At 41.7% G+C, this 24,098-nt stretch overlaps 1 pseudogene; it reads right to left on the reverse strand.

Annotated features, from left to right (window-relative positions):
- Window positions 1-22,914: 22,914 nt before the first annotated feature.
- On the reverse strand, window positions 22,915-23,535 carry LOC118904198 (annotated as a pseudogene).
- Between the last annotated feature and the right edge of the window lie 563 nt (window positions 23,536-24,098).

Genomic DNA, 24,098 nt, shown 5'->3' on the forward strand with positions numbered 1-24,098 from the left:
TGTTTCCATTCACCCACTCTATGTCTTTTGATTGGAACATTTAGTCCATTTACATAAAGTAATTATTGATAGGCACCTACTTATTGCCATTTTAAAAATTGCGTTTGGGTTGTTTTTGTAGTTCTTTTTTGTTCCTTTCTTCTTCTTTTGCTCTCTTCCCTTGTGATTTGATGACTATCTTTAGTGTTATGTTTGGATTCCTTTCTCTTTTTTTGTGTGTGTATCTATTATAGATTTTTGGTTTGTGGTTACCATGAAGTTTATATATAACTATACAACACACACACACACACATACACACACACACACACACACACATACAAAACCTTGCATAATCCGTGGCCTGCCATGTATCTTCTAACTTCCTCTTATAGATTGAATTGTATTCCCCCAAATTCCTGTGTTGAAGCCCTAACCTACAATACTTCAGAATATGACTATGTTTGGAGATAGGGTCTCTAAAGAGGTAATTAAATTAAAACAAGGCCATTACAGTGGGCCCTAATTCAATCAGACTGGTGTCTTATAAAAAGTGGAGATAGGAACTCAGAGGGATTCCAGGGATATGTATGCACACAAAGTAAAAACCATTTAAGGAAACAGAAGGTAGCTGTCTGCAAGCCAAGGAGAGAGGCCTCAGAAAAAATAAACCCTGCTGGCACCTGCATCTTGGACTTCCAAACTCCAGAACCGTGATAAAGTAAATATCTGTTGTTTAAGCCACCCAGTCTGTGGTACTCTGTTCTGGCAGCCCTAGCAAACTAGTACCCGTTCTTCCTTTTGAGGATTCTCTGTGTTATGGTTCAGTACTTTGATAAATTAACCTGTGATGATGTTTTAATAGAGGTGATGGAGTCCCTCAAATTTCCCTCAGTAACATATCTAAGCTTGAAACATGAATCTTCAATGCCTAACCCCTAAAAGAGATTGGCAGTGAGTTAATACAGGTATCAGCTCAGCACCCCTCTTGCCATCCTCCTGCTAATAATTGATTTTGCCTATGGAAGCAGCTCCTCTCCTACTCCATCACAGTCTCCTGGTCCTGGCAGTTGAGGAGGGCCCTGTAACCTAGGCAGGGCCACTGAGAGAAGCTCATTCCCCTGACCACAGTGATTGGTCCAGAGATGGCACATGACCCAGGACAGGCCAATCAGAGATCTTCCCTGGGATTTTTCTAATTGGAGCTGGCAAGGAAGTTATCCCCAAGCTGGTGGTGGCCATGTCCTCTGCCATGAGGGGACGCCAGGGAAGAAGGAAGGTGATGTGGGGTCCCAACAGGGGTTGGTCTCTCACGTCCAATTGGTGGGATTTCTGAGCTGTCCGAATCCCTGTGGATCTCCCTTCAATTCTCTGACAAACTCAATAGCTTTTTAATAAATCTCTCATTTAAAATGGTTTGAGCTGGGGTTCTGTCTTAGGCAAATAAGAAGAATCTGACTATATTTTGAGGAGAAGGTATAATTTTCAGTCAAACAATTGCTTGGAACCTTTCAAGTTCACTCCCAAGCCTGATACTTTTCTTTTTCTTAGGAGGTAAGTTCCCCATCATTAGAGGTTTTCAAGCAGAAAAGTGATGTCCTTTGGGATGACACAGAGGGAATTATTGCATTGGAGCTCAAGAGATTTAACTGGGTGGCAAGAATATTCTCAGTAATAATCACTGATCCCATTGTGTACAGTGTCCTCCTGCTAGGGATTAGAGGCCTAGTATTTGAATATGGTCCTAGTATTCTCTCAAACCCATGGACCAAGAGTTTATGATCATCAATGTAATACACCATATTAGTAAAATGAAAAACAAAACACACATGATCATCTCAATAGACAAAAGAAGCAGTTGACAAAGTCCAAATGCTTTTATGATAAAAAATACTCAAGGAACTAACACTATAAGAAAACACCTTCAACCTGATAAAGGCCATTTATGAAAACCCCACTGCTACCATCATAGATGCTTTCCCCCAATATCAGGAGGTTCTAGCCAGGGGAATTAGGCAAGAAAATAAAAGGCATCCAGATTGAAAAGGAAGAAGTAAAACTACATCTGTTCACAGATGACATGATATTGTATATAAAAATCTTAAGGGAAAAAAATTTATTAGAACTATTAAATGAGTTCAGCAAGGTTGCAGGATACAAGATCAATCTACAAAAGTTAACTGTATTTTTAAAACTAACAATGAACATCTGAAAATGAAATTTAAAAACAATTCTATTTATAGTAGTATCAAGAAGAATAAAATATTTAGGAATAAACTTAAACAAAGTGCTAGAGATATACTCTGAAAACTACAAAGCATTGTTGAAAGAAATTAAGGAAGACCAAAATAAATGGGCAGGAACTTCCCTGGTGTCCAATAGTTAAGACTCTGCACTCCAAATGCAAGGGGCCAGAGTTGTATCCCTGGTCAGGGAACTAGATCCTTCATGCATGCCGCAACTAAGAAGTCTGCATACTGCAACTAAGAAGTCCGCATGCCACAACTAAAAAAGATCCTACATGCCGCAACTAAGATCTCTTGCAGCCAAAATAAATAAATAAATAAAATGAATTTTTAAAAATGGGCAAACATCCCATGTTCATGGATGGGAAGATTTAATATTGTTAAGATGGCAGAACTCCTCAAATTGACCTATAGATCCAGTACAATCCCTATCAAAATTTCAACCTTTTTTTTTAGAGAATTGGAGACGCTGATACTAATAGTCATATGGAATTGCAAGTGACCCCCCCCAATAGCCAAAACTATCTTGAAAAGAAAAACAAAGTTGGAGGACCCACATTTCCTGATTTCAAAACATACTGCAAAGCTACAGTAATCAAAACAGTGTGGTACTGGCATACTGATAGACATGTAGATCAATGAAATAGAATTGAGAGTCCTGAAAAAAAAAATAAAAGAATTGAGAGTCCTGAAATAAACCCATGCATCTATGGCAACTGATTTTCAATAAGGGTGCCAAAAGTATTCAGTGGGGAAAGAACAGTCTCTTCAACAAATGGTGTTGAGAGAACTGGATATCCACATGCAAAAGAATGAAGTTGTACCCTTACTTCACACCATATACAAAAATTAACTCAGAATGTATCAAAGAGATAAATATAAGAGCTAAAACCATAATACTCAGAAGAAAATTACGAGTAAATCTTCATTACCTTGGATTAAGTAAGAGTTTCTTAAATATGACAGTAAAAGCACAAGCAACAAAAGAAAAAAACTGACAAATTAGACTTCACTAAAATTTAAAACTTTTGTGCTTCAAAGGATACCACCAAGAAACTAAAAAGACAACACAAAAATTGGAGAAAACATGAATCTGACAAGGGACTTGTATCCAGGATAAAGGAAGAATTCTTACAACCTAATAAAAAAAAGACAAATAGCCCAATTAAAAATTGGGTAAAAGACTTAAATAGATGTTTCTCCAAAAAAGATATAAAAATGGCCAGTAAGCACATGAAAAGATGCTCAACATCATTAATCATAAGGAAAATGTAATCAAACCACAATGAGATACTACTTCACATATACTAGGATGGCTGTAATAAAAAAGACGGACAATAACAAGTGTTGGAGAGGATGTGGAGAAGTTGGAACCCTCATATAAGGCAGATATGCAGCTGCTATGAAAAAACAGTTTAGCATTTTCTCAAAAAGCTAAGGTAGATTTACCATATGGTCCAGGAATCTCATTCCTAAGCATATAACCAAGAGAATTGAAAATTTATGAATATATATATATATACACACACACAAATGTTCATAGCAGCATTATTCATAAAGCCCCTCCCCCCAAAAAAAACCCCAACCCAAAGAAACAAACAACTGAAGAATGGATAAACAAACATGGCATATCCACGCAATGGAATATTATTTGGCTATAAAAGGAATAAAGTTCTGATACATGCTATAACATGGATGACCTTGAAAACATTATGCTAAGTGAAAGAAGGCAAATACAAAAGGCTACCTATTGTATGATTCCATTTATGTGAAATGTCCAGAAGAGGCAAATTCATAGAAATAGACAGTAGATTGGTGCCTGCCAGGGGCAGGAGGGAGGAGGAAACGGCAAGTGACAGCTAATGGGTATGGGATTTCTTTTCAGAGTGATGAAAACGTTCTGGAATTAGACAGTGGCAATTGACACACAACTGTATGAATATACTAAAAACCGCTGAACTGTACACTTTAAAATGGTGAACTTTATGGCATCTGAATTAGAGCTCAATAAAGGTGTTACTAAAGAGAAAAAGAGTTTATGAGCAAATAGAGCCTCTGTGTAGAGTGTCAGTTTCCTCTAAGAGAGCAGCAGGTCAGGGGCACTTTCCTAGGGATACAGGAGTGGGACACAGCATAAAAATTAAAACCCAGACTTTGAATCCTGATTGTTGTGAGTTTGAATCCTGCTTCCACCTCTTCTGAACTGTGAAATGTTAGGAAATTGACTGTGAGCCTCTCATCTGTAAAATGAAAATAATCTCTACTTTGTAGGGTTCTTATAAGGATTAACTGCATGGTAGCTTAGAGTATTCAATAAATGATAGTTATTTTTATTATTATTTCCTCTTGGACACAGAGGAAGGAGGTCTCTGGAAGGAAACTCTGGCCTTGGATGAAAAATGGGAAGAAGAGGCCCAGTTTCAATAAGTAGACAAACAGACTTCAGGTTAGCTTGGGCTAAAGGCATATGAAGGGCCCTCTCCAGGCATGGGGAGTGGTCAGTGTGGGTCCAGGGAGGATGATTGAAGAGAGAAAGAGTACAGATACTCAGCCTCCCACTACTGCTGCCAGATCTATGGATTAGAACTAGGAGACAAATTGGATAAGTTATTATTATCACATTCTGCTGCCACAACTTTTCTCCCTTATTATTGGGAAGTGGCTGGGAGCTGCTCTGCATTCTCAAATTAGATGTGAGCACCAAAATCAGCCCAGGTTCCCCTTGGCTGAGCTGGTCATTCTGCATTCAAATAAACAGCAGCAGCTGATGATTAGGACCAGCATTTTAGAGGGGCTGAATGTTTTCTTCTCATCAATATTTGATTCTTGTGGAATAACAGATGGTTTTTATTTCATTCTTTGCACGCTTTATGTACTTTTCAAATTTCCTACAGGGACGAGGTATCTGATTAAAGTGCTATTAGGAAAATCATAATAAGTGTGATTCATGCCCACATGGCCATTTGTCTAGACTTTTCTTTCTCGTATCTCGCATGGCTCCTTCAAGATAAGTATTTGTGAGCTGTATCAGTCAGGGTTCAGTTGGAGGAAAACAGAAACTATGTCAGCTAATTTTAACAGAAAATGAATCAGAGGTTTACAAAGTCATTGGAAGGGCTGGAGAAGTGGGTTCCGGGTAGGACCTCCAGCAATGTTCCAGAACACCACCACCAGACAGCAACATGCTGGAATCCTGCTGCTAAAAAGTACACAGCTTCTCTTAATCTTGCTTGTTCCAGCAGCAGCTAAATCCACAGAAAGATCTGGGAAATGTACTTTTCAGTTTTCCAGCCTATGAGGTAGAGGAAGAGACCCTTGGAGGAGGTTGGGATGAATGTGAATGGGGTCAATCCATCAGGACAATCAAGATTTTAATATTTCATAAAATTTAAATAAATTTAACATTTAATATATTAAAGTACATTTAACTTTGCTCAATACTTACTTGAGGTAAACAACTGATGGTCCTTTTTTTGTGTTATCTGTGTAAAATTTGTATCTGCAGTGTGAAATGACTTTTTCCCATCTGTGAAGTCTATAAATTTACCCCTGAAGCCCTATCTGTGACACAAGCCCTTGAAATGTGGAGAAGTGGTTTTCCTTTGAGAAGTGCTCATATCTGACTCTTGAGTGCTTTGCATTTGGCTGACACTGAAGTGAATAATTGCTTTCTCTACAGGAAGTGAGAAACTCCTGTGCGTTATGGGAAGCAAGAGCTTCCTTATATTCTCTTGAGAATAATGAGCACTTCCTGGAGGAAACAATATAACTTGATAAGTTGAATATTTCTTTTCAATTAAAGAACCAGCTGCTCAAGAATAAACTCCGAGTCCAAGAAGCATCTGAGAAGATGCTTAGCTTCACTAATAATCGAATAATTCAAACAACAGTGAGTGACTCATGGATTGACAGCAATGAACAGGCTCAGTGGTGGTGTAAGTGGGAAGCAGCCACACTCACAAACCACAGCTGGAGGTGTGAAGAGGTGCAAAGTTTTGTAAGGGAATTCGGTAGAGTCTACCAAAGATTTAAACGTGTCTCCCTTTTAACTCAGCCATTCTATTTCTAAGAACATACCTTTCAGAAATGTTCTCACATAATACAAAAATATATTTAAAGAGAGATTCTCCGAAGCACTGGGTTACAATCACAAAAGCTTGGGAAAGATCCAAATGGCTAGCGATGGGGTTTGGATAAATAAATACAATGAAATACTATGCAGCTAATGTAAAGAAAAGCAGATCTGTAAGTAGTGACGTGGAATGGACATGTGGAACCCAGGTGCAGGGCTGGGGGTCTCTTGGTCATTTGCCAAATGTTGATGCTATCCTTGTCTACGAATGTTTGGAATTGGTAAAACCGTGATTCAGAGAACATGGCACAGCGAGGCTTAGGTTTTGTTATATAAGATAATTTATATAAGCTGTATCAAGGAATTAAACTAAAAGCATGGGATATTCTCTAGTCTTCATGTCTTCCATTAAGTCATGAGAATTTTACTTACCTCTCAGTGCCTCAAGTGAAAAAGGAAAAGTTGAACTTGGATGTCCTAATTGTCAACCACCTTGGGTTTAAAAGAGGGAGGGGTGTTACCTTGGAGAGGGAGGTAGTGACCTAGCTGTGGACAAGCTGATTCGGGCCCACCCCCTTGTCCCCTCCCCTCCCCACTGCTTGCCTAAGTTGAGTTGGGAGTGGGGGCTGGGAGTTCCACTCCAACTTTTGAAAATTTCAAGGAGAAAAGTTATCTGCAGAAGGCTGAGGAGCCAGTGTGTGTAAAATGCTATTTTCTTCATGTCACCTTGCGTGGGAAATACAGGGACATTGCTGAACACCCCTCCTGAGTATTGACTGTTTCTTGGAGTTCTGAACCCTTTCACACACTGAGTTAAAAAAAGAAACTATCTGGGGCTTGGAAGGGAGAAGGGGGTCTTCCCTGCTCTTTGGCCAAAAACTCCCTTAAGACAATGTTTATTGTGGAACCACCACCACAAGAACATCTAGGGGGGAAAAAAGCAAGCTGTGGAACAGTATATATTGAATGCGCCCATCTGTGAAGAAGATGATGATAATAATAAATGAGACGATGCTATTTTCTATTAAAAGTATCCCAGAGGAGCATATTCAAAACAGCGACTCTCTCCCACATGTCAGGGTGTTTTGGGGTCCCTGGTGTTTTAAGTCTCATACACAGATATGCATTATTATAGCAGTGCAACAGCTCTGCTCTCAGCCAAGTTAGCCCAACAGGCTTGCCTGCCTGTCAATAAGGCTCTTGCTTTGATAAGACTTTCAAAGTCTGTCCTGGATAGCTCATTTTCTGGTTCCCTGGTGGAAGTAGAGTGATTTTACTTATCAACTGAGACCACAGTCACCTGCTAATGCGAAGGTCCACGTATTCCTTGAAACACAGTTCCTTCTGGGTTGGATCCTAGTGCCTGAAATCCCACCATCTGATAAGGTTCCCCAGGGAATTTCAGAAGTGTCAGAAGAGACTGGCCCTCAAGTCTCACCTTGTGGGCAACCTCTGCAGGTGGAAACCTGGTCCTACCCCATACTTAAGTGGAAGGTCAGCGCTAACTAAGAATGAAAGTCACTAAGGGCCGAAAAAAGCTGTAACGCTCTAGGGATCAAATTTGGCTTTAGTTTCCTCAATACTCGTTTCACATTTTTTATTTCAAGATGAATTATTTTCTCTTTTATTTCATTTTATTTGCTTATTTTTTAGAGCCCATAAAGGGAACACTTTGAAAGGAACAGGATGGCACTGTCATCTGTCTGTCACACACCCCTTCTGCTGGACAGACAATTAAAGTGAGTGCCCCTAAGTGCTTCCTCCAGCAGGAAGAGGACTATCCCAGTGGGTTCCTGACTCAAAGGAGATGGGCAGCTGAATCGTGAACCTGGATCAGAGTTAGCTGGGTAGGGGTGCTGGCACCTGGAGACCCTGGAGACTGCTGAATGGCCGTCTGTGAAAGAGTGTATATTAGTTCCCTGTAGCTACCGTAACAAGTTGCCACAAATTTGGGGGCTTAAAATAACAAATTTATTATCTCACAGGAGACCAGAGGTCCAAAATCAAGGTTTCAACAGGGTTGGTTCCCTCTGGAGGCTCTGAGAGAAAATCCATTCCATGCCTTTCTCCTAGATTCTAATGGTAATCCTTGGCATCCGTTGGTTTGTAGATGCTTCACGCCAATCTCTGCCTCCATCTTTACGTGGCCATCTTCCCTCTGTGTATCTAAAATAGCCTTCTGCTTTTCTCTTGTAAGAACACCTGTCATTGGATTTAGGGCCCACTCTAAATCCAGGATCTCTCATCTTGAGGTCCTTAACTTAATTACATCCACAAACACTTTTTCCCATAAGGTCACATTCACAGATTCCAGGGGTTAGGACTTGGACATATCCTTTTGGGGGTCATTGCTCAACCCACTAAAGAGAGGGATCCACTGGGACTGAGGACAGTTGCTGCTCTCATTTCCCTTCGAGCTACTGCAATTATTCCTGGCATGTTGCAAATCTCTCTTTGCCTAATAATTTGCATAACCTCCTATCTGTAAAAGAGGTCCCAGCTCCTGGGGACTAAACTGCATCATTTCAGTCTAGACCTGGCAGGAAGATGGGTGTAATGAAGCCCATTTGCAAAGGAAACTGGGATGCTGAATGGAAGGAGAAATAGACAGGCATCTGGGGTCAGGCGGCCAGCTCCTGAGGAACAGGGCCTTCTTGAAACTCCTCTCTTCCCCTCTGCTTATTGTCACTCCCAGGCCTTGTCCTCCCCACGAACCCTCCCAGATGGGAAGATTTGATTTGGGTTTGTTCAGTGGCCAGAAAGCCAGAGCCACTGCTTGGCATTCTTTGGGAGGGAGGTCGTGACAGACAGGGCCCAGCTCACAGCCAGAGTTTCTCCAGGGTGACATGTTTGAGACCCCATGTGGACAGGAAGGAAGCTTCCTGTGAGACATAGCAAACTGGAAGCTGTCACTGGGGGAGATACTCCAGGAATCCTCCCTTCAAACCCGCTTTGCTAAAGGGGCAAGCCATTTCTATAATTTGCCCGGTGGGGACCAGCCAGGGAAATACTATACTGTTAACTAATTTTCAGTAACAGGGGACTTCCTTGGTGGTGCAGTGGTTAGGAATCCACCTGCCAATGCAGGGGACACTCGTTCGATCCCTGGTCCTGGAAGATCCCACGTGTCGCGGAGCACCTAAGCCTGTGCACCACAACTACTGAGCCTGCGCTCTAGAACCTGTGAGCCACAACTACTGAGCCCGCGTGCCACAACTACTGAAGCCTGCGCACCTAGAGCCTGTGCTCCGCAACAAGAGAAGCCACAGCAATGAGAAACCCACACGCTGCAACAAAGAGTAGCCCCCGCTCGCTGCAACTAGAGAAAGCCCGTGCACAGTGACGAAGACCCAGTGCAGCCAAAAATAAATTAAAAAAATGTCAATAACAGGATATGTAAATACACATTTACTATAGAAAAGTGGCAAAGAATAAAAAAAAATAAAACCATCTATAATTCCAAAGGAAAGTTATCTAAAATATTTAGGTGGTTGTATTTCCATTTAAAAAAAACACACATGTAGGGAGTTCCCTGATGGTCCAGTGGTTAGGACTCGGCGCTTTCACTGCCATGGCCCTGGGTTCAATCCCTGGTCAGGGAATTAAGATCCCACAAGTCAAAAAAAAAAAGAAATTAAGAGGCCCCCTGTCATGGGGCTTAAAAAACAAACAAACAAACAAAAACTAAAAAACACATGTGTATGTTTTAACATCATTTGGATTACTCTGCATATGCAGTTTTATATCCCGATTTTTCTACTTAATGTTGTGTCATAACATATATAAATGAAAGTAAACTGTGTTTATGAGGTGGAGTTAAACACTGACAATGCAGTTAAATGTTTATTATGTGCTTATTGATTACTTTTAAATTTGTATTTATTTTTGCATCCTTTATAAAATAAGGAGAGTATTGCCTGTATTATTCATTGCAAATTTTTCTAGTTTTGTTATTTGCCTTTTAACCTTTTATGGTGTTTTTGATGGGCAAAAGTTTATAACTTTGACTTGTAAAGTCTACCATTCTTTTCTTATGTGATTCCTCTCATTATTGTTGGTTTTTGTTTTTATTTCAACATTCCTTTATTGAACCATGTATACTAGTGAAATATAAAGAAACCATAAGAGTTTACAGGAAGATTACCAAGACTGATGTCATTAATTCAATATGAGGCTTCATATACTGAAAACAATTCATCTTCATTATAGAGCATAGAACCTTAAATTTTTGAAAAGCTAAATAAAGCAGTCTGCCTAATTTCAAATCTGTTCCATGAACACGTCTTGCATAATCATCTGACATACTTTTAGGTGCTATACTAACAGCAAATAATTTAACAATAACTTTAACAAAACAATTTTGTTTAACTCAAAAAAAAAGTATAAAATTCTGGTCAGTCGTATTTTTTTTTAGTGATGTGGTAAAGGCTATAAATTATTGAGTTCCCTGCCCCCTGAGGATCTGGAGTATCCCTGTATACAATCAAATAATGTAAGTATAAAATGTTATTGTTAAACTATTAATTGCATAAGGAAAAAACATAGACTTCACTATAGCAAAGATGACTACTAGCTTTGGTTACTATTAGATTCAACCATCATTCATTCACCAAATTTTCTGAGTACCCACTACAAGCCTGGCACTCTTCTAGGCACTGGGGATACAATGAACAAAAACAATAATAGTTTTTAATCATCATGGGACTTGCATTCTGCTGTGGAAAACAGACAAAAACAAACACACAAAAAATAAGAATTATAAGTGTGGTAAATGCTATTAAGGAGACAAACAAGGCTTTGCTACAGATTAGTCTTTGAAAGCTGAATTGTGGAATCCTAAAACCTAAAAATAAAAAATTCATGAAAAGTTACATCAAGATGACATAGATTCTGGGACTTCCCTGGTGATGGCAGTGGTTAAGAATCCGCCTGCCAATGCAGGGGACACGGGTTCGAGCCCTGGTCTGGGAAGATTCCACATACCGCGGAGCAACCAAGACCATGTGCCACAACTACTGAGCCTGCGTGCCACAATTACTGAAGCCTGCGTGCCTAGAGCCCATGCTCCGCAACAAGAGAAGCCACCGCAATGAGAAGCCTGAGCACCACAACGAAGAGTAGCCCCCGCTCACCGCAACTAGAGAAAGCCAGCGTGCAGCAACAAAGACCCAAAGAAGCCAAAAATTAAAAAAAAAAAAAAAAGATGACATAGATTCTACAGAGCTTTGCTAATGTATAAGAAAACTACAGACACTGCCAGTGAAAACAGAGATCGATCTCTCATTGTCAAAGCTATTGGATGGTATTACTTAGCAATATAGTAGCCTCAGAAGATAATTAACCTCACAGTTCCACAGAGTTAAAAAGCACGTAAACATGATACTAAAAAAAAAAAAAATTTAAGAGGCGCTTAAGGAGACAGGACAACCAAATGTAATGTGGTATCCTGAATGGAATGCTGAAGCAGAAAAAAACAAAAACTAAGGAAGTCTGAATAAACTACAGATTTCAGTTAATAATGTATCAATATTGGTTCATTAATTATAACAAATGTACCATACTAATGTAAGATGTTAATAACGGGAAACTGGGTGGGGCTATCTGCATAATCTTAATTTTTCTGTAAATCTTAAACTGTTCTAAAAAAATCAAGTATACTTTAAAAATATATATATAAGATGGCTTCAGGAATGACAGTGGAAGGGAGGGGAGTTAGTAAAGACTTAAAGAAATTAAGAAATGAGAAGCCATAAAACTCTGCAATGTGAATTAAAATATAACTTAAGAAATTCAAAGAAAACCTGCAGATACTTAAGTTATGATCTCTATTCATACTAAAATCTTCCTAGGACAGAGATCAGTGGGTTTTTCATGCAAACTACATAACTCTGCATCACAACATAAGCAGGCAATAACATCCCTGGAGTGCACAATAAGCACTTTAGATTCTATTTAACAATAATGACCAATAGGCTACATTTTATGTATGGCGCTGTCCTGAAATTGTCATAAAATGCCTGGGCAAGGATCAACCTCATAGGTCTTACTAGGTTGCTTACTTCAAGGAACAAGTTTATACTGACTTCAAGAAAAATAAGCAAAGAGGAGACTTGGTAAGGGGGACAGGGAGAAAGGATTATGCATGAAAGGAGAAAAATGATTTCCAGGTCTAACTGGAAGCAATTTTGCCACTATTACTAACCTACTTTAATGCCATACAAATTAGTATAAATAGTTCAAGGTAGTAATAAAAAGGCTCTGAATTTATATCAGTTATCTTCTTTCCAATCAAAAGAAATAAATGTTTTCTATAGCCTAACTTAAAACACCTAGCAGGTAACTCAAAGTCTGATGACTTGGGAGGAACTAATCTCTCAATGTCTCAGTTTTAAAGATAGTCAGGAAAAGTGTGAGAAAAACAACGGAGGATGATAATCTCTAAATTGTAGAGTGTGAAGTTTGCATAACACAGCATAAAATTGGAATTACCACAAGAAGTAATTTTAGAGACAGCCATCGCAAAATTAGAACCTTATATCTAATACAAAGTACAGCCACAGCAGAAGCCTGATCAGGTAAATGAGATAACAATTTCACTCATCAGATACTATGGAATATTAACCATAGAAGAATCATTTAGCCAAGATGGTATTATATACTTAAATCTAATTGAGATAACTAGATGATGAAGTCTATTCCTTCTCTATCACTCCCCAACCCCAAAGGAAATCCTACAAAACAAAGATGTTTGTTATTCTAAAGCCTTCTCTCACAGGAATCTAAAATATATAATTGGAAAATATTTAAGAAGAAATGCAATAATTAGCATTTCCCCAGTAACTCCTGTTTGCCCCACCGTGAGGAGAATCACACACTGCTTCCTGCTGAAACGAGAAAAAGGAGAGGTGAGGTGTGAAAACTTCCAAGTAAATCGATCAATGACGTTGCATCTGGCAGAGACTGGAAAAGCATCAACATTGCCAAAAGAACTGTCAGTGATGGAAGTCAAGAGAAGAAAACGAGGTTTTCCAATAAACCACAGCCCAACCCAAGGGACAAAAATCGCCCCTGCCCCCGTCACTCCCTCACTCCCCAACCACTCCATCCTCAAGCCGCCTCCGATCCAAATAGACACCTTCTATAACCCACACCAATTCCCCATCCAGGTGAAAACAATCCAAGAATCTTCTAGAACCTCCACTTCCCACTCTCCATAAGATCTGCACTTCTGGGGGCCAGGCCTCGGGAAAACAGCGGCCAGATCCCACCCTCCTTTCAAGGTGGAAGAGGCCGGGTCCCTCGAGTGGGGCTTCCCGGGTGGGCCTCACAGAGCTGACCTACTGGGACGAGAGCAGGGACAGGGTGGGGCTCAAGAAGGCAGCTGGGGTTGGTGAGACCACGCGACGGCGGGAAGAAAGGGTTGCACTGGAGTCTGGGGCTGGGCGGTGTGAGGACCGGGGAGGCAGGTGGACGGGAGAGGGCCGGGCTGCGGGAAAGGAGCCGGCGGAGTAGGGGACGGGAGGTCAAAACCTGACCCTCGACAGCCGCGAAGAGGAACCAGTGGCCAAGAGGGGTCGACGATCGCGGGCAAGGGCTGGGGGTGGGGGGGGTGGAGCTGGGCGCGGACTGAAGGGCCGCACTGGGGGCGGTGCTGGGGAGCCGCGCACTCACTGCTCTGCGCCCCCAAGAACGGGGACCGGAATTTCATCAGCGGAGTCCGGGGGTCTCCGCCCGCGGACGTGAGGGAGCCGGCGGAGCTACCGCCGCCTCAGCCCAGGGGCCTCTCGCGCCGACGCCGCTCCCACCCGATGACAAGAGATTCTCGAGGAAGGGCGAGCGCCGAGCTCCTGCGGCTCCTGCAGGGCCCGGCGGCGAGCGAGGCTGACGGCAGGGATCCTCTACACAGAGCAGCAGCCCTCGGAGTCGTCTAGCGCCGAGCGAGGCCCGCGGCTGGGAAGCGAAGGAGGGCGGTGTCGGAAGCAGCCAGGGGTGTGCTTGGGCATCCGGAGGCTCGAACCGCTCCCTTCTCAGCGCCCGGAGACTCGGGTGAGGGCGGCGGGGCCCAAGCGCGGACGCATCCGGACCCTCTTAACCGCGCGCAGCCTCAGCGCTGCCGCAGCCACAGCCCAGCCAGCTGAGTGCCGGGCGCGGGGCGAGCCTCTCATTATTGCGTTTATTCTTACAAAGCCCTTCATACAAATTTAGTTATCTACCTTTTTTTAAAAAAGTTTTTTTTTAAGTGACGTTATTGTTATATGTAATGGTTTAATGCGTCTGGAAAGTACAGTGTTTTATACTACAGCATAAAGTGTAGATCTAAACTGATCCTCCTCTGATTTCCAGCCACTTTCTCCAATATCCATTTGCTGCGTAATAAATCCCCTCTTCTTTTTGGTTTGTGAGCTTTCTTTCTCAATAAATTCGTATGGTATTTTGAGTGGCTTCAGAGCTTTTTTTTTTTTTTCCTGATTGATTTGCCCATTAATTCTTGTGGATGCAGCCTTGTTTTACTTTTTTGTTTATAATACATTTACTATCCAGCAGAGAAAATGTCCCTTCCTCATTTCAATTATTTTTCTTTTCCAAAATTTTTACAGTAAACTCATCTAGTAATTCTCCAGTGAAATATATAGCCAGGGAAATTTTGTCAATTTCTATTTATTTTTAAAATAAATTTATTTATTTTTATTTTTGGCTGCGATGGGTCTTCGTAGCTGCGTGGGGGCTTTCTCTAGTTGGTGGGGGAGGAGGTGTGTGTGTGCACAGGCTTCTCACTGTGGTGGCTTCTGTTGTTGCAGAGCACAGGCTCTAGGCGAGTGGCCTTCAGTAGTTGTGGCACACGGGCTCAGTAGATGTGGCTCGCAGGCTCAGTAGTTGTGGCTCACGGGCTCTACAGTGCAGGCTCAGTAGTTATGGCACATGGGCTTAGTTGCTCCACCGCATGTGGGATCTTCCCAGACCAGGGCTCGGACCCATGTCCCTTGCATTAGCAGGCAGATTCTCAACCACTGCACCCCAGGGAAGCCCCGCATGTGGAATCTTCCTGTACCAAGGATCGAGCCCGTGTGCCCTGCATTGGCAGGCAGATTCTTAACCACTGTGCCACTAGGGAAGTCCTCAATTTCTAAATTCTAACTGTGTCAAATTCTTTTGAATTTTAATTGGAAATGTGATGAACTATGAATTAACAGAGAGTTGACATTTTTTTTCATCAGCTTTCCATTCAAGAATATGGATGTTTCTGTATTTTCTCACATCTTTCATATCATTTATGGATCTCATTCATTTCTTCTTAGGGGTAATTAGAATATTTTAAAATTGCTTATTGTGGCTGGAATATTTTCTGCTATCATACCTTCTAAGTGGTTATATAGAAATACAGTAGATAGTAAATAGAAAATACAGTAAATAACAGTAAATAGAAAGATTTGACTTTTTTGTGTATTCATTTTGCACAGAGGCTCTTTTGTGTTATTCTTAAAGTTTTCAGTAGGTTCCAATTTTCTGGCTGTATAATTATATTTTTACAAGTGATAACAATATTGCCTTTTTTTAAATTAAACACCATATGTATATTTTTTTAAATTAATTAATTTATTTATTTTTGGCTTTGTTGGGTCTTCGTTTCTGTGCACGGGCTTTCTCTAGTTGTGGCAAGTGGGGGCCACTCTTCATCGTGGTGTGCAGGCCTCTCACTATCGCGGCCTCGGGAGCACAGGCTCCAGACGCGCAGGCTCAGTAACCGTGGCTCACGGGCCTAGTTGCTCCGCGGCATGTGGGATCTTCCCAGACCAGGGCTCGAACCCGTGTCCCCTGCATTGGCAGGCAGATTCTCAACCACTGCACCACCAGGGAAGCCCGATATTGCCTTTCTATATGTGTATAATCCATATCTATATCTATAAAGGATTTCAATCTAACATGAATGAAAATATGAAATGGAGAATCTCACATGTGTGCCCTCAGAAGAACAGTACTTAAGAACAGCAAGACTGATTTCCATTAAACGTCTGATTTACAGAAGACTGAGGCTTATCTCCTTACCAAAGAACATTTGCCAAGAATCTCTCCCCATCCTTAAGCCAATGAACTTACTGCTTGGACTCTGGCTGGACTTCCCCACTCTTTGCACTCCTTGCCCATAAATAGAGTCCTTCTCAAACCCTCAATTGACTCAATTGACTGTAGCTTGCTACAACAGGCATTTCCCAAATTGCAATTCTTCTGCTACTCCCAAATAAACTCAAGTTTCTGGTAATTTGAGATTGCCTCGGTTTACCTCCTTATTTAGGTTGACATTCAATGGTGTCAGAAGTGAGATCCAAAGGAGATGACTCCTGGAGGGACAGTGACTCTCAGAACTGAGCGAGGTACCTGCACTGAGCCCCTTAAGCTCAATGCACCTTAGAGTCACCTTCTTCTTCTGGCTTGGTGAGTCTCCTCTTGGCTTTCAACCTCCCTCCTTTTAGTCAAGGTCTCCAACTTTATTCGGGATTTGGATAAGGACAGATTGTCCTTCTGGTGAGTGCTCTTTTGGTTTCTAAATTAGGATACACTTGGTTTAGATTTAAACTAGTGGATTTTCCTGAGAGCAAACCAAAAAATAAAATTGGTGAACACAGATTGAGCACCTAAATGCTGCCAGAGTGCTCGCCACCTGTATATGAGAGACAACCATCCTCCAAGCACAAGAGTGTAAGGATAAAATGGTCACAGGTGAGCAAGTTTTCCAGTTTTCCTCTTACCACTCACAGGAAAATTCTGTGCAACAAAGGACACCTGGTCATAGGTTGGGCAAATAGGGCAAAGGCCATCTGCCAGAAAAAAGAGGTATCCCATGAAAGGCACACTGTGAAACAAAACACAAGCTCCAACCCTAAGCATATCCCTTCGGCTCTCTAGGACTTTTTTTCTTCACTCTCGGGAAAACTCCAAAAATGGGATCCCAGTCATTTAAATGCTTTAAGGGTGGCCCCCTCTTTAGGGACCTCAGCCAGTTTTATGTTTAAAAAATTATGGTTTCTCCACATGTGCATGGACCAATCTTACTGAAGACAACCTAGAATTACAATGGCCATTATGAGGAATGTTCCAATTAGACAAGATCATTCATTTAAGAGGTGCACTTGAAGACAAGGGTTCCCAAATCAAACAAACAGAATGGGATAGCTATTTTAATTGGCATGCAGAAACCCCCAAGAAGCTTCAAAATTCCAAAAATTTGAAGACTTCGTTGAAAGATTCATTGCAAAAGGCTAATGAAAAATTAAAGATATAAAAGGTACATATAACAGAAGACTATGAGACTGATGTAGCGCCTACTGCTCCCCTCTATCCTCCTTTACTTGGTACTCATTCTATTGATACTAATCCTCTGTCTGAATTGCCTTTCCACTCTGAAGAGACTACATGACTGCAAACACAAATTCACCAATTTAGTTATCCTCATATCTACCTTCAAAAGAATGGCCCCCATATTGGTCTGTCCCAGAGTTGACAAGACTCTGAGGGATATTCTGGTAAACTGCTACTGTTCCCAGTGAATTTGAGGTTCTTTCTTCGTCGCGAGAGAATTCAGACAAGTGATACATAAAAAGTGGGTGTTTTTAAGAGAGTAACACACTCCACAGACAGAGTGTGGGCCATCTCAGAAGGTGAGAGAGAGCCTCAAAATATGGCATGGTTACTTTTTATGGGCTGGTAATTTCATAGGCTAATGAGTGGGAGGATTATTCCAATTATTTGGGGGAAGGGGTGGGGATTTCCAGGAATTGGGCCACCATCCACTTTTGGCCTTTTATGGTTAGCCTCAGAACTGTCATGGTGCTGGTGGGTGTGCCATTTAGCATGCTAATATATTACAATGAGCGTATAATGAGGCTCAAGGTCTACTGGAAGTCGAATCCTCTGCCATCTTGGACCTAGTTGGTTCTCACTAGTTTTTGTCATGTACTATGGCTATGTCATTCTTTTAAAGGTTGTGCCCTGCCCCCTTCCCTCCTGTTTCACTACCAGTTATTCCCTTAAATAGCCAAGGGGAAACTAAATTTAGAAGTAATGGAAAACCTTGCCAAATTTTGGTAAATACCTGAGCTACACTGTATTTTAAACCCCACTCACTTTGGAGCCTGCAGATTGGATCCTAGAAAAACTGGCAGAAGCCAAGTGAAGGGTGAGAATTCTTACCAGAGTCAGCTCTCCTGAATCTCTGTCTGTAGTACCCAGTCGAGGGAAAAAAATAAAATTTCATATTGTCCCTGCCTTTCCAAACCCAGATCCATTGGTTATTGGTCCTTTCTCTCCTGTGATAGCTTTTACCTTCTTGTTTGTCCCATTTTGTGTCCTTAGAACTTGGCTTGGCAATCATCAGGTTGGGGATCCCAAACTATGGTCAGACAGAAATGTCAGTTGCACCCCATTTATGACTAGATGTGGCTAGACAGAAATGTGGATTCCACTGCATTTGCAGTTAGGGTCTATGGCCAGCCCTCGGGGCAATTGTCTAAGTCTTTCTTTTATTCGGTTATCTTTGGGAATGGCTCTGGATCCTGGGAAGGCAATCCCTTTTGCACTCTCTTTGGGACGCCTGTATGTGTTTATCCCATGTGTGTCTTTCTCTTCCTAAGGAACCCTGTTTATTGTTGAATGTGTATCTTTTTGCATGTGTTCTTAACAAACCTGGCATTGTTGTTTTGCCTGTTTGTATTTTTAATTTACATAATGTTATTTGGTACGTCTCATTCTGTTTCTTACTTTTTTTCAGTAAACACTACACCTCTAGGATACTTCCGCATTGCTATGTGTTCATCCAATCAGTTGCCTCTAATATGTAAATAATTCTCCAGGGTGTACATCTACTACATTTTATCTGTCCTTCTCCCAGGATCTTTCAACTCCCTGCTAACACAAATAGTGCTGCCGTGGACACCCTTATTCAGGTGCCCTTAAGTAGCTGTGTGAGAATGGCTAGGAGTGGACTTGCTAGTCCCTGGGGAATATGGACTCCAGTTTTCACTAATACTGCCTGACTGTTGTCCAGAATGGTTGCACCAGTCCACATGCTCCCCCACCCCCAGCAGAGCATGGAATTCCTGTATCCCTACAGCCTCACTACCATTCAACACATCATAGTAATACATGAAACCCAGTTGAAGAAACCTAGCATTGCAGGAAAACTACCCTCACTTCCAATCCCTGAAGCAACTGGTCTCAATTTGTGTTTTCAGTTTTTCCAGTGGTTACTTTCATTTATCTAAATAATATTTTGGATATTTTTTAAGATAAATAATTAATTTTTATCACAAAAAAAGAAATACCCTTCCATGCCTAGTTTTAAAAATTCCCATTAGGATTGCATATAGAAATTGTCAAGCAGTTGTTTAAACCTATTGACATGGTTCCTTGATAGTAACAATTCCTTAATCTTAAATCATCTTGGATTTCTTTAAGTATGGGATGGCGAAGTCATTTAGTGTACTTTCAAGTTTAGTTTACTGCTTGATATTAAGAAATACTGTTATATTTATTGCTCTAAGTGATCCTGCTGCATCCCGGGAATGATTTGGAAAACCCAAAGCATGTGACCCTCAGTATTAATCAGGGTCAGTAAACTATGTTTTGTCACCTGTTTTTGTATGGCCTGAGAGTCTTTGAGAACGGTTGTTACATTTTTCCGATGGTTGAAAAAAACTTTTTTAAGAATAGTATTTCATTGGGTCATTTGTAGAGACATGGATGAACCTAGAGACTGTCATACAGAGTGAACTAAGTCAGAAAGAGAAAAACAAATATCATATATTAACGCATATATGTGAAATCTAGAAAAATGGTACAGATGAACCAGTTTGCAAGGCAGAAATAGAGACGCAGATGTAGAGAACAAACGTATGGACACCAAGCGGGGAAAGCGGGGGTGGTGGTGGTGGGATGAATTGGGAGATTGGGATTGACATGTATACACTAATATGCATAAAATAGATAACTAATAAGAACCTGCTACATAAAAATAAATAACTAAATAAAATAAAATTAAAAAAATAATATTTCATGACGTGAAACTAATATGAAATTCAAATTCAATGCCCATAAATAAAATTTTATTGGAACACAGCTAGGCTTATTTGTTTTCGTGTTACCTATGGCTACTTTCTTGCTCCAGCCACAGAGCTGCATAGTGGCAACAGAGATAATATGGCCCACAAAGCTGAAATTATTTACCACCTGTCCCTGTACATAAGACTTTTGCCAGCCCTTGGTATAAATGATTCAATCAACAAAAGTTTATGGCGAACCTACTAGTGAAGGACGTGCTGTTCTGGTCCCCATGGGTGTTTACTGTCCTGCTAGAGAGTCACAACCCAGGGTGACAAGTGCTAGGATGGGACAGCAAGGGGAGGTCCATGGGGATAGAGCAGAGGCCTCTGAGCCAAACTGGGGAGTTCAGGGAAAGCTTCTCACAGGCATTTCTGGTCAAGCAGAGACCTACAGAGTGAGAAGGAGCTGGCCATGTGAAGATGGATGAGGGGAGATGGCAGGAAGAATGTTCTGGGTAAGAGAACAGCAAGTCCAATGGCCAGAGGAATCAGACCATGTTGCTGGAGGAACAGGGAGATGTTTGCATTATCATTTGCATGATAGGCTTATTTGTAGTTAAACCAAGTTTAGTTTGCATATGAATAAATAACTGCCTATATAGGGCTCTTAGTGATATAAGCAAGGAAGGAAGAAAGTCTTATCACTGATTGATTGATTCACTCATCCACTCACTCATTCATTCATTCATTCATTCTTTCTTTCAATAAGAATTGATTGAGCACCTTTTTAGTGCTGAGCACTGGGTTAAGTCCTGAGGATGCAGAGGAAAACCTGAGGAGGGCTCCGCCCTAAAGGCGCTCACAGTTTATTGAGGACAGCAGACAAAAAAATAATTTCTGCAGGTGCGAGGACTGCCCATACTGCCGTATCATGGAGGGCCCACCGCATTTCCAACCCCCTTCTCTCTGGCCACCTAGTTGATTTCCCAGCCTCCTGTGCAGCTAGGGGTGGGCATATAACCGGTTTTGGCCAATAAAACGTAAGAGAGATCTGCTGAGAAGTGTCTGGGAAAACTCTTCAGATTAAAGGTGAAGCCACAAAGGATACCACCACTTTGCCCCTCTTGCCTGCCTTTGAATAGAATTGTGATGATGGCACAGTGGGTTTTGTGGCAGCCACCTTGTGATCATGAGGTGATGAGCACCAGCATAAAGCTGGTCCCTGTTGGCTTCCTCGAGCTGCTGCACCAAACCTGGAATTACACCTGCCTTCAGGGACTGCTGGTTGAATTAGATAATTGCATGTTATTATTGTGTAAGCCAGAAGTTCTCAGCTGGAGGTGATGACATCCAGGGGACCTTTGTCAATGTCTGGAGACATTTTTGGTTTTCACTATGGCAAGGGGGTTACTTCTGGCATCTAGTGAGTGAAGGCCAGGGATGGTGCTAAACATTCCACAATGCATAGGACGGTCCACACAACAAATAATTATCCAAAATGTCAATAGAGCCACGATGAGAAACCCTAGTGTAAGCCATTATTGACCAAGTGCTTTCTTTTTTGATACAGGGAGTGGGAGAGCCTGGCCAGAGCCACGGGAGGGGTAGATAGCAGGAGGGGCAATGTCTACCTTAGGACACAGGAAAGAGGAGTGCAGGGAATTATTCCAGCTGGCTTCACTCACACTGTTAGGCTTGGAGCAAGTTCCATGAGAGAGTTGTGGACCCTAGTCCCTCAGGTGAGACCCCACTGTGGGCTCCTCTAGACCTAACCCTGCCTGTACCCAACTGCCTACTCTGTGCCCCAGGCTAAGTGCTCATGTGGATCGCCTCCTCGAAATTTCCCAGTGATTCTGAATGGTCAGTATCATTTATTCCTGATGAAATAAAATTTCATATTCTAAGGCAAGTCAAGGAAAATTTAAACATAAATAATTTTCTCTGTCCTTTGGCCGCCTCTCTCCCCTCTGCTGTGCATTGTGTGTCTGCATTATGCATCAACCAAACCTCCCACTGGCAGAAATACCTGCTCAACCATAAGGAGCAACTTTCTCCTAACGCCAACAAGACAACTCCTTAAACTATAACATTCCTTCTTAATCTTGTAAGGGACCACCATGACCCATGACCCACTACTCGCTTTGTGTCACCTGTCAATAATACGTCACTTAATGTACAGCCCTGTGTCTCAAAACCTTATATAACTGTGCTTTGACCTCTAATGGGCAGAACAGTCCCCAGAACTTTCTGAGTGACTGTTCCTGGGTTATAATCCTCAATTTGGCTCGAATAAAAATTTCCATTTCTTCCTTAGACTGGTTAATTTTTTCGTTGACATTCCCATTGTACAGCTGTGAAAACTGAGGTGCAGAACAATGGGGTCCCATGGTTAATGACATGTTTTGGAGATTGACTAACAGGTTTTTTTAATCGGCCATTTAGCAGTGTCCCTTAAGCATCTTAGTTTATCATTTTGTTTTGTTTTGTTTGTTTGTTTCCCAAGTCAAAAGAGCTTTTATTCATTTTTAAAATATCACAAATGAGTCTGGCCTCTTGCGGTTTCTGTAGCTGGATCACTCAGATCTTATTCTTCAGCCTGCTGAACTGTCTCTTTTTCAGAAACATAGATACCATCCAAAAATTTTCTGATATCCTTGTTTTCAACTGTTGTGGCTTGCTGAATCAAAGCAGCCAAGTTTGACACAAGTTCAGTGCTGTTTCCTTCAAGAATCAACTCATCTTTCTGGGCTTGAGATACTGAACAAGCAATGCCTGGCCTCATCCAAACCCTGCGGATATATTTTTCACCCAAAAAATTTCAGATTTCAACAAGAGAAGCATTCTCCTGAATAACAACGTTGATGGGGAAGTAAGCATGCACAGACCTCATCTTGCAACGGAAGCCCAGTGTAACACCCTTGATCATGCTCTGTACATGGCTACAGATAGTGCAAACAGTCACCAGTTCCTTTCTAATCCCCCACCATTTGTCAACCCGGAGCCTCTTTTTCTTTCCAAGGAGACTGAGTTCTACATTGATGTGATTGAAGTCTCTCTGCAGGGTACCTCTGGGGCCCTTCACAATAACTGTGCATCCCTTCAGAGTAATGTTGACATTTTCTGGAATGTCGACAGTCTGATTGCTGAGAATGGTCTTCATTCTCACAGTAGATACAGCAAAAAGCTATTTTATCATTTTGATCATCACTTTCCAGATCTGTAAAACAACACTATCTACTTTATAAACACTATTATGCGGTAAAAATAAATAATGCATGTAAAGGGCCTGACATATGATAAACATTTCACAAATGGCTGTTGTTGTTCCTACTATTTCTTTTTTTTTTTTTTTTTAATTTATTTATTTATATTTATTTTTGGCTGTTTTGGGTCTTCGTTTCTGTGCGAGGGCTTTCTCCAGTTGCGGCAAGCGGGGGCCACTCTTCATCGCGGTGCGCGGGCCTCTCACTGTCGTGGCCTCTCTCGTTGCGGAGCACAGGCTCCAGACGCGCAGGCTCAGTAGTTGTGGTGCACGGGCTCAGTTGCTCCGCGACATGTGGGATCTTCCCAGACCAGGGCTCGAACCTGTATTCCCTGCGTTGGCAGGCAGATTCTTAACCACTGCGCCACCAGGGAAGCCCCCTACTATTTCTTAGTATGCCCACTGGGGCTAAGGAGCTGGGGCTGCAGCGCAAATGTCAAAGCCAGGCCATCGTCACGGTCGCCTGAGTCACCCACTTGCAGTGGGGACCCAGAAACAACTGAGGG

Source organism: Balaenoptera musculus, chromosome 11, assembly GCF_009873245.2.
Source record: "Balaenoptera musculus isolate JJ_BM4_2016_0621 chromosome 11, mBalMus1.pri.v3, whole genome shotgun sequence".
Taxonomy (NCBI): domain Eukaryota; kingdom Metazoa; phylum Chordata; class Mammalia; order Artiodactyla; family Balaenopteridae; genus Balaenoptera; species Balaenoptera musculus.